Below are 13,724 nucleotides of genomic sequence, written 5' to 3' on the forward strand. Positions count from 1 at the left end.
AACGTGAATATAAACATAAAATTATTTAGGCGTGAACGACTTTTTACCAGCTTTTAACACCATTTTAAATGCATTTAAAATTTATCGTATTTGGAAATACAAATAAATATGGGACCTAGGGAAAAAAGGTTTGAAAAATGATATTGAACAAATTTTGAACTTCGATTGGGATGTCCCAGTGACGAGGAATGCGGCGATGATGTGGAAGACATATCTGCAGTGCTGGGAAGGAATTTGGAAGGAATCTTGGCTGGTGGATTAGCACAAATATTGGCGCTTTATTATACTTTGTTTTTTTTACACCGTCAGTTAAAATGGCACGGATTCAAAACAAAAAAAACAAAGCATTTTCGTGAATCACGCGTGATTCACTCGAAGCCGTAAATGAAATGTAAACTAAATCTCGTGAATGTGCGCGGACGGGACTAAACAAAAATGTGTCATGCGTGAGTAAAAATCAAATTGTGTTCGTGATTATGAGTAAAATTTCTCCGAAATCACGCCCATGGTAAAAATTCACGTTCACGATCCAACGCACGCTCACGATAAAATTCACGTTCACGATGAAATTCACACTCACGATAAAACCGAGACACAAAAAAAATTAATTGTGCAAATTGTTCCGTCGTGAGTTATGAATGTTAATTGCAGCGAGTCATGAGATTTGTCGTGAATCACAAGAATTTTCGTGAATGGTAATTGTTGTATCACGAACATTTTCGTGACTGAAGAATATTGTCGTGAGTCGCCAGAAATTTCGTGACTTACGAGTGTTTTATTGAGCCACCAAAAATAGACGTGTTCCGAAAATACTCGTGAATCATGAGATTTGTCGTGAATTACCAAAATTGTTGTGAATCGTGTGGTAGCATGAGGCATAAATAACAGGTTGGCTGATAAGTCCCCGGTCTAACAAAGAAAAACATATTTGTTTGTCAAAATTCGTTTTTATTATTCAACATAGTTCCCTTCAAGAGCGATACAACGATTATAACGACCTTCCAATTTTTTGATACCATTTTGGTAGTACTACTTCGGTTTTGCCTCAAAATAGGCCTCAGTTGCGGCGATCACCTCTTCATTGCAGCCAAATTTTTTTTCCTGCGAGCATCCTTTTGAGGTCTGAGAACAAGAAAAAGTCGCTGGGGCCAGATCTGGAGAATACGGTGGGTGAGGAAGGAATTCGAAGCCCAATTCATAAATTTTTGCCATCGTTCTCAATGACTTGTGGCACGGTGCGTTGTCTTGGTGGAACAACACTTTTTTCTTCTTCATATGGGGCCGTTTTGCTGCGATTTCGACCTTCAAACGCTCCAATAACGCCATATAATAGTCACTGTTGATGGTTTTTCCCTTCTCAAGATAATCGATAAAAATTATTCCATGCGCATCCCAAAAAACAGAGGCCATTACTTTGCCAGCGGACTTTTGAGTCTTTCCACGCTTCGGAGACGGTTCACCAGTCGCTGTCCACTCAGCCGACTGTCGATTGGACTCAGGAGTGTAGTGATGGAGCCATGTTTCATCTATTGTCACATATCGACGGAAAAACTCTGGTGTATTACGAGTTAACAGCTGCAAACACCGCTCAGAATCATCAATACGTTGTTGTTTTTGGTCAAATGTGGGCTCGGGCGGCACCCATTTTGCACACAGCTTCCGCATATCCAAATATTGATGCATGGTATGACCAACACGTTCCTTTGATATCTTTAAGGCCTCTGCTATCTCGATCAACTTCATTTTACGGTCATTCAAAATCATTTTGGGGATTTTTTTGATGTTTTCGTCGGTAACCACCTCTTTCGGGCGTCCACTGCGTTCACCGTCCACCGTGCTCATTTCACCACGATTGAATTGCATACCAATCAATTATTGTTGATTTCCCTGGGGCAGAGTCCGGAAACTAATTATCAAGCCAAGTTTTTGCTTCCACCGTATTGTTTCCCTTCAGAAAACAGTATTTTATCAAAGCAAGAAATTCTTTTTTTTTTTCATTTTTTACACAATAACAAAAGTTGCTTCACAAAAGACGCTCTATCTCACAAACTAATTGACTTACAGGCGTCAAATTTTGGCACGAATTATTTGAAGGTTGGTACTATATAAAAATAATATGCATTTAATACTAGCGACGCCATCTATGTGTCAGACCGGGGACTTATCAGCCAACCTGTTATTGTTCGTGAGCGATCGTGCGCTAGTTCGACTATTCGATTCCTGAATCTGCGTGGGCGTGAATTGCTACCCACATGGCGTGCGTGAGTACAAATATTTCTTCGTGAATGTGCCTAAGCGTGAGTGAAATTTCCCTCACGTGCACATCCAAGTATACGTTTACTGTAAAAATGGCAACAAACTTTAAAAAATCCAATAAAACGTAATATGTCTATCATTACAAAACAAACCATTTTATAGTCACAATTGTCCACAGACAACATGGCGACCCGAAATGTTGGCTACACGCTTCTTAAATGACACAAACAATTTTTAGCTTTACCGATAAAAATTCGGGGTCGAAAGGGTTAAATGACTTCAACATTATTAAAAGTATAAACATTTTTTTTAGCGATACCGATAAAAATTCGAGGTCGAAATGGTTAATAATTCGTTTTAAAGAAAATAAACTTTTTCAATTGTTGCTTTGGATCATTCCCCAACAAGTTATAATACAATTTGCCAAAAAAAAGTTATGTTATTCTGCTTTTAGAGATTCGAGTTTTGACACTAAGATGGAAAATAATTTAAGCGGCAAAAATTGAACTTAATGACCGCTATTTTTGAAAGTGTCCGTCAACTCCTCCTGGACTATTTATTACTAAAGAAGAACTAAACTTATTTTTTTCTGAAGATCCATTTGTAATTTTTATATATTTTCCACTATTTTTTTTGTAACTTCCTTTCTTTCTAAATATTTTGACTTACTCGAAGTACGTTTCGATTTCTTTTGGCGAACCAAGAAAAAATGGTGCCCGTAATGCCAAAAGGCAAAAATGTCTATTCTCCTTACTCCGAATACGCAATTTAATATTCAAATTAAATAATATTTAGACTTAAGCATATCAAATTTTTGGCGAAGCCTTATTAACATGCCAAGCGTATAGCCAAAACAAATGAACACGTAAAACAGTTTTCCGAAACAACATACAAGCAGTTTCACAAAAATTTCTCTCTCTCGGTTTCCATCTCTATTTCTTTCTCTATACTCTCTCTCTCTGTCGCTCCCTAAATAAAATATCGTAACATATGTATGTTTACCCGAAATTTGTAATTGTATATATGTTTACATTCACACATATTATTTTTATGAAATATTCTTGTCCCAAACATAATATATTTTAACATATTAACATATGTGTCCCAAACATTTAATGCTAGTTTAGGAACATTAAATTTTTGCACTTAAATATGTGGTGTTTAAAAAATTGTGCTAGAAACACATTTTGTCTATATCGAAACATATGTTGCGTATTTTTCTAACAGTGTAGTAAGGACATTTTTGCAATTTTTAACTCCAAGCTTTTCCTTCAAACTTGAATTTGTCGAAAATCGGCGTGACATCTCAGTTTGTTTACATACATTGTATATGAACAAAAATTTTCCTTCCTTTACGTTAACCCATAAAATCATCCTTTATCTAAATCAAATTGATACACCTAACTTGCAGTAAAAACAATGGTACATATGTAGATTAACAGCCAATTTCTCATATCCGAAACGAATTTTTTCGTTCGACTAGGATGCCCAAAACAGCTGAATTTATAAATGAAAATCAGCTGTTTTTTGCATTTCAGTCGAACGAAAGCGATCACTTCGGATATGAGAAATTGGCTGTAAAATAGTCTGTACACTGTTAGAAAAATATGTTTTTCATATGTTCCGATATAAACAAAATGTGTTTCGGGCACGATTTTAAACCACAATATATTTAAGTGCGAACATGTAATGTTCCTAAACTAACACTAAATGTTTGGGACATCTATGTTAATATGTTAGAATATATTATGTTTGGGGCATGAATGTTTCATAAAAATAATATGTGTGAATGTAAACATATATAAATTAACAAATTTCGAGTAAACATATATATGTTGTGATATTTTATTCAGAGAGCGACAAAAAGAGAGTATAGAGAAAGAAATAGAGATGGAAACCGGGAGGGTTGACGAAAGATATCAACATAACAAAGCGAGAGAATGAAAAAAGAACAATTTCTGTGAAACCGCTTGTATGTTGTTTCGGAAAACTGTTTTATGATAAGGCTAAAAATTTTGATATGCTTAAGTCTAAATATTATTTAATTTGAATAAAGAGAATAGACATTCGGAACCAAGAGAATAGACATTTGAAAAACAAACTGCAATGTTTTCGCCTTGAGAGCAGCATTTTATGTATGTGTGAACATGTGTTTTGTTTATCATTTTGGCATTATGGGCACAATTTTTCGTTAAAATAAATCAGAGGTCTTCATAAAAATAACGAAAGGGCACTATACTCTTTTTAGAGTTGGGACAGTAAAATGAAATAAGGAGGAAATAGTGAAAAATTACACAGTAAAATGTAAAAATATAAACTTTAGTTCCTCTTTATTAAAAAGTAGTCCACGAGGAGTTGACGGACACCATCAAATATAAAAGCGGGCATTAAGTTCGAGTTTTACAGCTAAAACAATTTAAAAAGTTTATTTTCTTTAAAATGAATTATTAAAGAAAAATAAAAGGAATTTTAGAGCGATGGTGTTAAATGCAAGTAAAAAACTGTTCACTCCTAAATAAATTTATGTTTATATTATAAAATTATGTATGTATGTTTATACTCGACTCCACGTTCTTTTGTTAGTTTTTGAATTCCTTCCAAATTTTAAAGTTTTGTACAAAAACAGTTTTTTATTAAAAAATTTTTATTTTTGTAATAAAAAATAATATTTTATCAAAAAATCAGTCAATTTCGTTTATATCAAGCACTGTTACTGACTATAAATCTTTAAAAACACACATTTCGAAGTTTCATTTAAAAAAAATTTAATATAGTATAAATATAAATGTGTAAATTAAAAAAAAAAAACAAAAAAAATGTTCGGTCGGAGCAGGGATTGAACCCACGACCCTTTGTATGCAAGGCAGACATGCTAACCACTGCTCCACGTGGCAAACAAATGTATGTTTCTGTTAAATAATGTTATGTTTGCATGGGCTCGTGGGCGCTGCAAACTATGCTATATAAATGTAACTTAAAACGATAATTATCTACTGGTGACTATAACAGCTACGTAGCCCAGTGGATAGTGTGTTGGCTTACAAACTGTATGGTCCTCGGTTCGATTCTCCGTGCAGGCGAAAGGTAAAATTAAAAAAAAAATATAAAAGTGAATAATTTCTTCAACATTATTTGTATTACAGAAAAAGGTGCCAATAACTAAAAAATTTCGTGGAAGTGAAAATTACGCGTATGTTAGGGAATGAGCACAATCGTGTTTGGGAAAAATTCTTCCAAGCATATAATATTTTTGGCTCAAAATGCTTCCAAACATATTATATGTTCACATAAAACAAACATATTAATGTTTCGGCAGTATGCAATAATATATGTGCTTCCTGCAAAATATGTTTGGAACATATGTTAAAGAAGCGATTTTTTTTGAGGGTGTAAGGTTATTTGTAACGATAGACATAAGAATTCAATAAAAAAAACTGTTTTTGAGTGTACTTTTAATGTACATGGCTCTTCTGGGGATGTACTTACTTTTCACTTCATTGGAAGCTATGCAGATATCGCGAAGATTTTACTGTGTATGAAACAGAGTAAGAACAAATAAAGTAAAAAAAAAAATACAATACTATCCATTCCTTGACAGACGCCGAATTTGCGATAAGATATTTTCTAGTATTATTCAAATTGTCTGTACGTAGAGATAAAAGTCAAAATATCAAGATTTTTTTTGATGCCTTTCCCAACTTGTTTTCGCTTCTGAAGAGCTAAAGCGAAATCAATGTAGCGGATGCTTAAAAAACATGTCCATGCTAAATTCATTGCTTATGAGCCATTTTTACCATTTCCGGATACAAAACGAAAATTTTCATTGCTGTTTTGGCCACGCTTTTTCCAGGGGTATTTAAAATTAGTAAAGGGCGTTTAAGAGTTAAAGGGTGATACGGTCAAAATTTGGTCAAGGGAAAACGCGTGTAAATCGGTGAAATCGTTTATTTAAAAAATCAAATTAAATTTCTTTTTCAAGTTCAATTAGTATAAAATTCAGGAAAAATATTCAGTTAGGCTTTCGCTTTTCCAAATCCGAATTGCCGGGTCTCACGCGTGACACCTGCCATCAGATTTTGTACAGCCACCTTCTTCGTCGCAGAAAGCCAGTTTGCCTTGAACTCGTCCTTAGCAGTTTTTTTGGTCTTCTTTAGGTTCCGCTTGACAATAGCCCAGTATTTCTCAATTGGGCGGAGCTCTGGCGTGTTGGGAGGGTTCTTGTCCTTGGGAACCACCTGCACGTTGTTGGCGGCGTACCACTCCATGACCTTTTTACCGTAATGGCAAGATGCCAAATCCGGCCAAAACAGTACGGAACAACCGTGTTTCTTCAGGAAAGGCAGCAGACGTTTATTCAAACACTCTTTCACGTAAATTTCTTGGTTGACAGTCCCGGAAGCTATGAAAATGCTGCTTTTCAAGTCACAGGTACAGATGGCTTGCCAAACCAGATATTTCTTTGCGAACTTTGACAGTTTTATGTGCTTGAAAATATCTGCTACCTTTCCCCTTCCTTTTGCCGTATAAAAAAACAATTAGTCATGAGGTGCTACTGAACAAGTTGTTTTCGAGGTACAAGTTTTCTTTCGGAGCATGTCGGCTGATTGAATCCTTTCTTACTGGGAGAACTCAATATATTTGGAACAATAATAGTTCTTCTTCTACACGAAGAGTACATAGAGGAGTTCCGCAGGGTTCCATTCTTGGACCTCTGCTATTTTCTATATACATGGATGATATTTTTGAAAATATTCACTTTATGGAACCTCACCTGTATGCAGACGATCTGCAGTTGATTGCAAATGATAGAACAGCTCCAGGGTTTAATTTCAATGGTAACGTTAATACCGAATTGGATATAATGGGACGATGGTGCAACCGAAATTTTATAACGTTGAACTCTGCGAAGTCGAAATGTATAACATTTAACACCGGCCGGGATAGGCAAATAAATTTCACTGTCAACAGCATTGCCATCCAGAATGTTACCTCTATTAAGGTCTTGGGATTTGTAATTGACGAGAAACTTAACTTTGACCAACATATTGGCATGGTTACGGCAAAAGTCACGTTTCTACTGCGTAAGGTATATAATACAGGTGCTTTTCTTCCTTTGAGCGTAAGGAAACATATTGCTAAGTCACTCTTGTTGTCGCATATAACATATGGTATTGAAGTATACTCGGGTACGAATTTGACTAATCTTACTCGACTAAGATCTTGTATGAATCGCATCGTTAGATATGTCTATAATCTAGGGATTTTTACACATATTTCGCCATTTTTAATTGAGTTTTTGGGTAATACATTTGAGAATTTCATTGATCTTAGGACAATACTGCTTTTTTATAGAATAATGAAGTTTAGAAGACCTCAGTACTTAGTGTCCTATTTTGAATTCGGCAGCTCACAGAGGACACGCTCTTTGATTGTTCCATCATTTCGCACTCTAGCTATGCAACGTTCGTTCCAAATTCGAGCTATACGAATCTGGAACAACCGTATAAATTATGAACACAGAGAGTTTTCGTGGTCATGTAGTAAATTCAAAGAACTTATAAACTCTTATCTCTAGCCCTATTTCTGAATCTCGCGTGCTAATCATTATTTAATAATAATTTAATATCATGTTCGTGTTCATATTTAAGTTTATTTAAAAATATATGTATATATATTTAAGACATAAAATGTAATTAAATAGAATTTGAATTATATTTTAATAGATATTAGGATATTTGTAAGTCTCATGTTTTGTATGCTATGTAATCAATTTGGCCGAATGAGGCTTCTGGATTATGAAAGTAAATAAATAAATGAAATGAAATGAAATGAAAAACTCCTGTCCCGGAAGCTGCTTGTAGTCGGCTTTGACGTAGGTTTCGTCGTCCATTACCACGCAGTCAAACTTCGTCAGCATCGTCGTGTACAGCCTACGGGATCGCGCTTTGGCCGTCGTATTTTGTTTATCATCGCGATTTGGAGTCACTACCTTCTTGTAAGTCAATATACCGGCTCGTTTTTTGGCTCGATGCACGGTTGTAGACCCAGCTTATTTGAGGCATTTTCGCGATGTGCGAGCAAAATTTTGATACGCTGCTCTTTTTGCTTGTACGGCATTTTGACAACTGAAGAGTGAATTCCAAAATCAAAATAGGAGCAACATTCTACACACACACACCTTCAAAATGAGGGGTGTTCAGGTTTTTTAAATGCAAAATTGAAAGAAATACGTCAAGTTTATATTGACCAAATTTTGACCGTATCACCCTTTATAAAAAACAATCTTGAGAAAAATTTACGAAATCTTTATTTGCTTGATAGTGCGGTCGTTACAATTTAATGCATGAAGATTATTTCATGCGAATGTTGATCGCCACTACGCCTCAAAGGGTCCAATTTTGGTATACTCTATACGACATTTCGGGTCGATATCTTACGAATAAATGCTTCAATGTTGTGTTCCAATGCGTCAATTGCAGCGGAAATGCCTGTATAGACATGAACTTTAACATGGCCCCACAAAAAATAGTATAAAGCGTCCCGAACGTGAAATAAAATGTTCAGTGAATTCGCCCTCAATAACTCCATTGTTACGCGTGCTGTGTTGCATCACTTGTTAAAACCAGGGCTGTTGAGTCGGAGACTGAAGATTTTATTGGAGTCGGAGTTGTAAAAATTTGGTCGACTCCGACTCCGTCTAAACCAAAATATTAAAAACAATTCACACTTTTTTTTTGGAAATATCGATTTTAAATAAATTTTCTGTCTGTAGACTTCACACTTACATGTAAACCGAAGGCTTCGGTTAGGTTAGGGAAGTCTGGTTTTGCCTACACACAAAAAAAATTTGTTCTGATTCAATCACGAAATTAATTGAACCAATTAATTTTTAATTGAAACGTCTTCAATCACAGAAATGATAGTATCAATTTAAAAAATGAATTGAAGGTCAATTAAAAAGTTAATTGATCCAATTAAAAAATTAATTGATACTATTATTTTTGTGATTGATTTTTGTTTCAATTAAAAAATTTGTTGAATCAATTAAATTTTTAATTGAATATTTTTTAAAACACAATTAAAATTTTAATTTGGAATTTTTTCGTGAAAGTTTTTTATGTGTAGGTTTATTTTCAGGCTCTTTAGACTATTCAGTCCATTGTGATACCAAATTAACTACAAGTTCCTATTACATATGGGCACTTATAGTTTTAACCGCTGAACCAAGTCGTTTATTTTCTTCTGCTGAACCAACCAGATTGTTCCAAAATCATTAGCAGACTGCTTAATTTAACATTTTCCAGGTCCACCATTAATCTAAAGCTGTGTGCTCCTACAATTCGCTTACCCTTTACACAAAATGCAGGACACTCACACAAGGAAACAAAAGGAAACTGTTGATTCCTTTTCCTCCGCATCATGACAGCTCATGCAGTAGTCATTATACTTCGCGCTAATAGGTTTTGCAAACTCGAATGTCAGGCACGGATCCGTTATAGCAGATACCTGACGCCCATTATATGCTTGCACTTAAAAATATTTTGTTAAAAAATTTGAGTTCAATTTTTCGTCCGTGTAGATATTCACACTCGATGCCAATCGGAAGAAGTTATTTATGTACACATGTCAATGAATTTCCTTGACTTATAATCATTTTCCTTTGGGAACTACCGTTGCAATGGTTATTCTGCTCCCCTTGTATACAAAGGGTCATGAGATAAATCTAAACGTGATAGGTTTTTGCAAAAAAATTACATTACAAAAACTTTACAATTGAATTACAAACATGTAAGAATAATACTACTATCATATTTTTCCAAATGAAAATCTCATCCATAATTATTGTACTCGAAAGCCCGACTAAGGGACTAAGTATTGTTGAAGAAAATATTATATAAACGATAGGTTTATTATAGTTATATAGTTATATAGTTATACGTTATATTTGAAACAATAAACACGAAAAAAGTGTCATGAGTTCAATCCCAGTATCGTCCGAACACAAAAAAAAATCCACATATCCCATCTCTGTAATTCTGATGACATTTTTTAGTGTTTGAAAGCTTCTCTAAGTGGTTTCACCCCAATGTGGAACGCCATTCCGACTCGGCTATGAAAAGACTGTCATGAGGCCAAATATCTGTGGAATATGACAAAACCCCATAAGTCTAAAAACTCAATTTTACAGGAGAGCGAAGATACGCCTTTAAGGGGCCACAAAAACTTTTGCAGAAAACGTCTGGAAATTGTTGAATAGTTGTGTGAAAGACCTTTTTAATAGCTTATATTTCTGATCCAGAGAAAATTAGCAGTTACTGACTTATGTTGTTTTGTCAAATGAAATTTTATTTTAAAAAGTGTATATCTCTATTTATAGTGTTTTGTCGCATTGAATCCGGACTAAGAAAACAATACAACTGAAGTTAAATGTGCCTTTATTTGGATCTGTTTTTCGACAAAACACCATGACTCGAGTTATGTTGTTTTGTAAAAAAAGAAATAGATCAATTACGAAAACTTTATGTGGACTTATGTTGTTTTGTCAAAAAAAATCCTACAAGTATTTCGAATGTATTTGACAACATATGATGAAATATGTTGTTTTGTGAAAATTAATCTTAAAAATTCGAGAGTTATGTTGCTTTGCACGATTCTATCTAGGACATGAAGGGTGATACGGTCAAAATTTGGTCAATATAAACTTGACGTATTTCTTTCAATTTTGCATTTAAAAAACCTGAACACCCCTCATTTTGAAGGTGTGTGTGTGTAGAATGCTGCTCCTATTTTGATTTTGGAATTCACTCTTCAGTTGTCAAAATGCCGTCCCAGCAAGAAGAGCAGCGTATCAAAATTTTGCTCGCGCATCGCGAAAATCCGAGCTACTCGCACGCAAAGCTGGCAAAATCGCTAAAGGTTGCCAAATCAACCGTAACAAATGTAGTTAAAGTGTTTGTGGAACGTTTGTCGACAGCCAGGAAGTCTGGATCGGGGGGAAATCGAAAACCGGAAGCCGCTGAGACGACAAAGAAAGTTGCCGATAGTTGCAAGCGAAACCCTAACCTCTCTCTCCGAGATGCCGCAAATAAGCTGGGTGTATCGTCTACAACCGTGCATCGAGCCAAAAAACGAGCCGGACTATCGACTTACAAGAAGGTAGTGACTCCAAATCGCGATGATAAACAAAATACGACGGCCAAAGCGCGAACCCGGATACTGTACACGACGATGCTGACGAAGTTTGACTGCGTGGTAATGGACGACGAAATCTACGTCAAAGCCGACTACAAGCAGCTTCCGGAACAGGAGTTTTATACGGCAAAAGGAAAGGGAAAGGTAGCAGATATTTTTGAAGCACATAAAACTGTCAAAGTTCGCAAAGAAATATCTGGTTTGGCAAGCCATCTGTACCTGGGCTTGAAAAGCAGCATTTTCATAGCTTCCGGGACTGTCAACCAAGAAATTTACGTGAAAGAGTGTTTGAATAAACGTCTGCTGCCTTTCCTGAAGAAACACGGTTGTTCCGTACTGTTTTGGCCGGATTTGGCATCTTGCCATTACGGTAAAAAGACCGTGGAGTGGTACGCCGCCAACAACGTGCAGGTGGTTCCCAAGGACAAGAACCCTCCCAACACGCCAGAGCTCCGTCCAATTGAGAAATACTGGGCTATTGTCAAGCGGACCCTAAAGAAGACCAAAAAACTGCTAAGGACGAGCAGCAGTTCAAGGCAAACTGGCTTTCTGCGGCGAAGAAGGCAGGTGTCAAGCGTGAGGCCCGGCAATTCGGATTTGGAAAAGCGAAAGCCTAACTGAATATTTTTCCTGAATTTTATACTAATTGAACTTGAAAAAGAAATTTAATTTGATTTTTTAAATAAACGATTTCACCGATTTACACGCGTTTTCCCTTGACCAAATTTTGACCGTATCACCCTTTATATCAAAGATCTGTAAATACAGTAAGATGCACCCTCAAATACTATGCACACCATAAATTTTTTGAGAAAGTGTCCTATCTCGACTAATGGGGATTTATCATAATACCACAGATATATAATCGCCCAGCACACATTGATAAGAGAGAAATTCACCAGGCCCACCCGACCAAAGTGCCAAGAAATGGCGAAGGTTCGCTAAAGCGAACATTTTTCAAAATAAATTAATGCATTAAGGTAAGTACTATGTTCGCTTTTCGCGTTGAAATTTTCGTGGTTACTTTATTGAAACAGTTCAATATAAAGCAGACAAATTAACTCAATTGATGCGTAGTTCCTTGTTCCTCTAGATTTCGGCAAGACTTTACAGGAATAAGTTTGTTTTCATTTATAATTTTGGTTATTTAAGGAAAAGTAATCGCGAAAATAAAGTGGTTTTCAACTCGAAAACCGAACATAGTACCTACCCTTAAGGTGAGTACTATGTTCGGGTTTTTCACCAAAACACTAAACTAAAAGTACAAAAATATGTATGAAGACGATTATATTTTGATCAAGTCTTACCAAATGGAAGGAAAAGATCCAAGGAATTGATTGCAAATAATTTTATATTTCTATATTAATTAATTATAAAAAAAAGTAACCGTGAAAACAAGCTGGTTTTCAGCTTGAAAACTGAACATAGTACTCAGCTTTATTCGAGAAAAGTTCCATAATAGAAAAATTTCGAACGTTCGTTGTTTCGAAGTAATAACAAATATTTTTCGGCTTATTTGTTGGTGTTCCGCCATGTTTGTTTTTGACAAAGAAAGAGATTAAAAAGTCATTTCAGTTTAAGAAATTGTTAAGTGCGGGTGAAGTGTCTTAGCGAATCTAAAAGAGGTAAGTAATTTATTTATATATCTTTTAAAAAACTACCAATTTTCTTTCTTGTTTAGTTTGCAGATGTATCCAGGGAAATGTTACTCATTGATTATACTCCGTTTCACTGGCATAGCCACGACCGGATTAATAAGAAATTCCGCGCAAAGAAGTCAATGCAGTGCCTTAAAAAACTTTAAATATATATTCCTAAATGTAAATATTTTAAGTAATTTGTTCGCAAGTTTAATATCTATATTATTTGGTATTATAATTATCTTGTGTTGTTATGGAATAAAAGCAAACTTGAAATTTTTCTTTTACTACACAACTTATAATGGGAATAAATAGTACAGAAAACCTTCGAAATCGATATGCTATCGAACTCGAAAACGAATTCGAAATAGATTCGTTAACGATCAATTATAGATATCGCGAAACACTAACAAGCCTTCGAAAACGATATCGAGAATTGTTCGAAAAACGTTCATCTGTCGCGCTCTTACTGCCAGCAAACTCTTCGTTTTCGAAGGCTTGCTAGTGATTCGCCATTTCTCTGCACATTGGTCGGGTGGGTTTCAATAAGAAGAACACCATAGCTGTGGTTGTGGACTTGTGCAATATTACTTTCCTCTTCTTCGTTCTTAATAAATTACTACCAACAATTTTTTA

Source organism: Haematobia irritans, chromosome 4 (assembly GCF_050003625.1).
Source record: "Haematobia irritans isolate KBUSLIRL chromosome 4, ASM5000362v1, whole genome shotgun sequence".
NCBI classification, from domain to species: Eukaryota; Metazoa; Arthropoda; class Insecta; order Diptera; family Muscidae; genus Haematobia; species Haematobia irritans.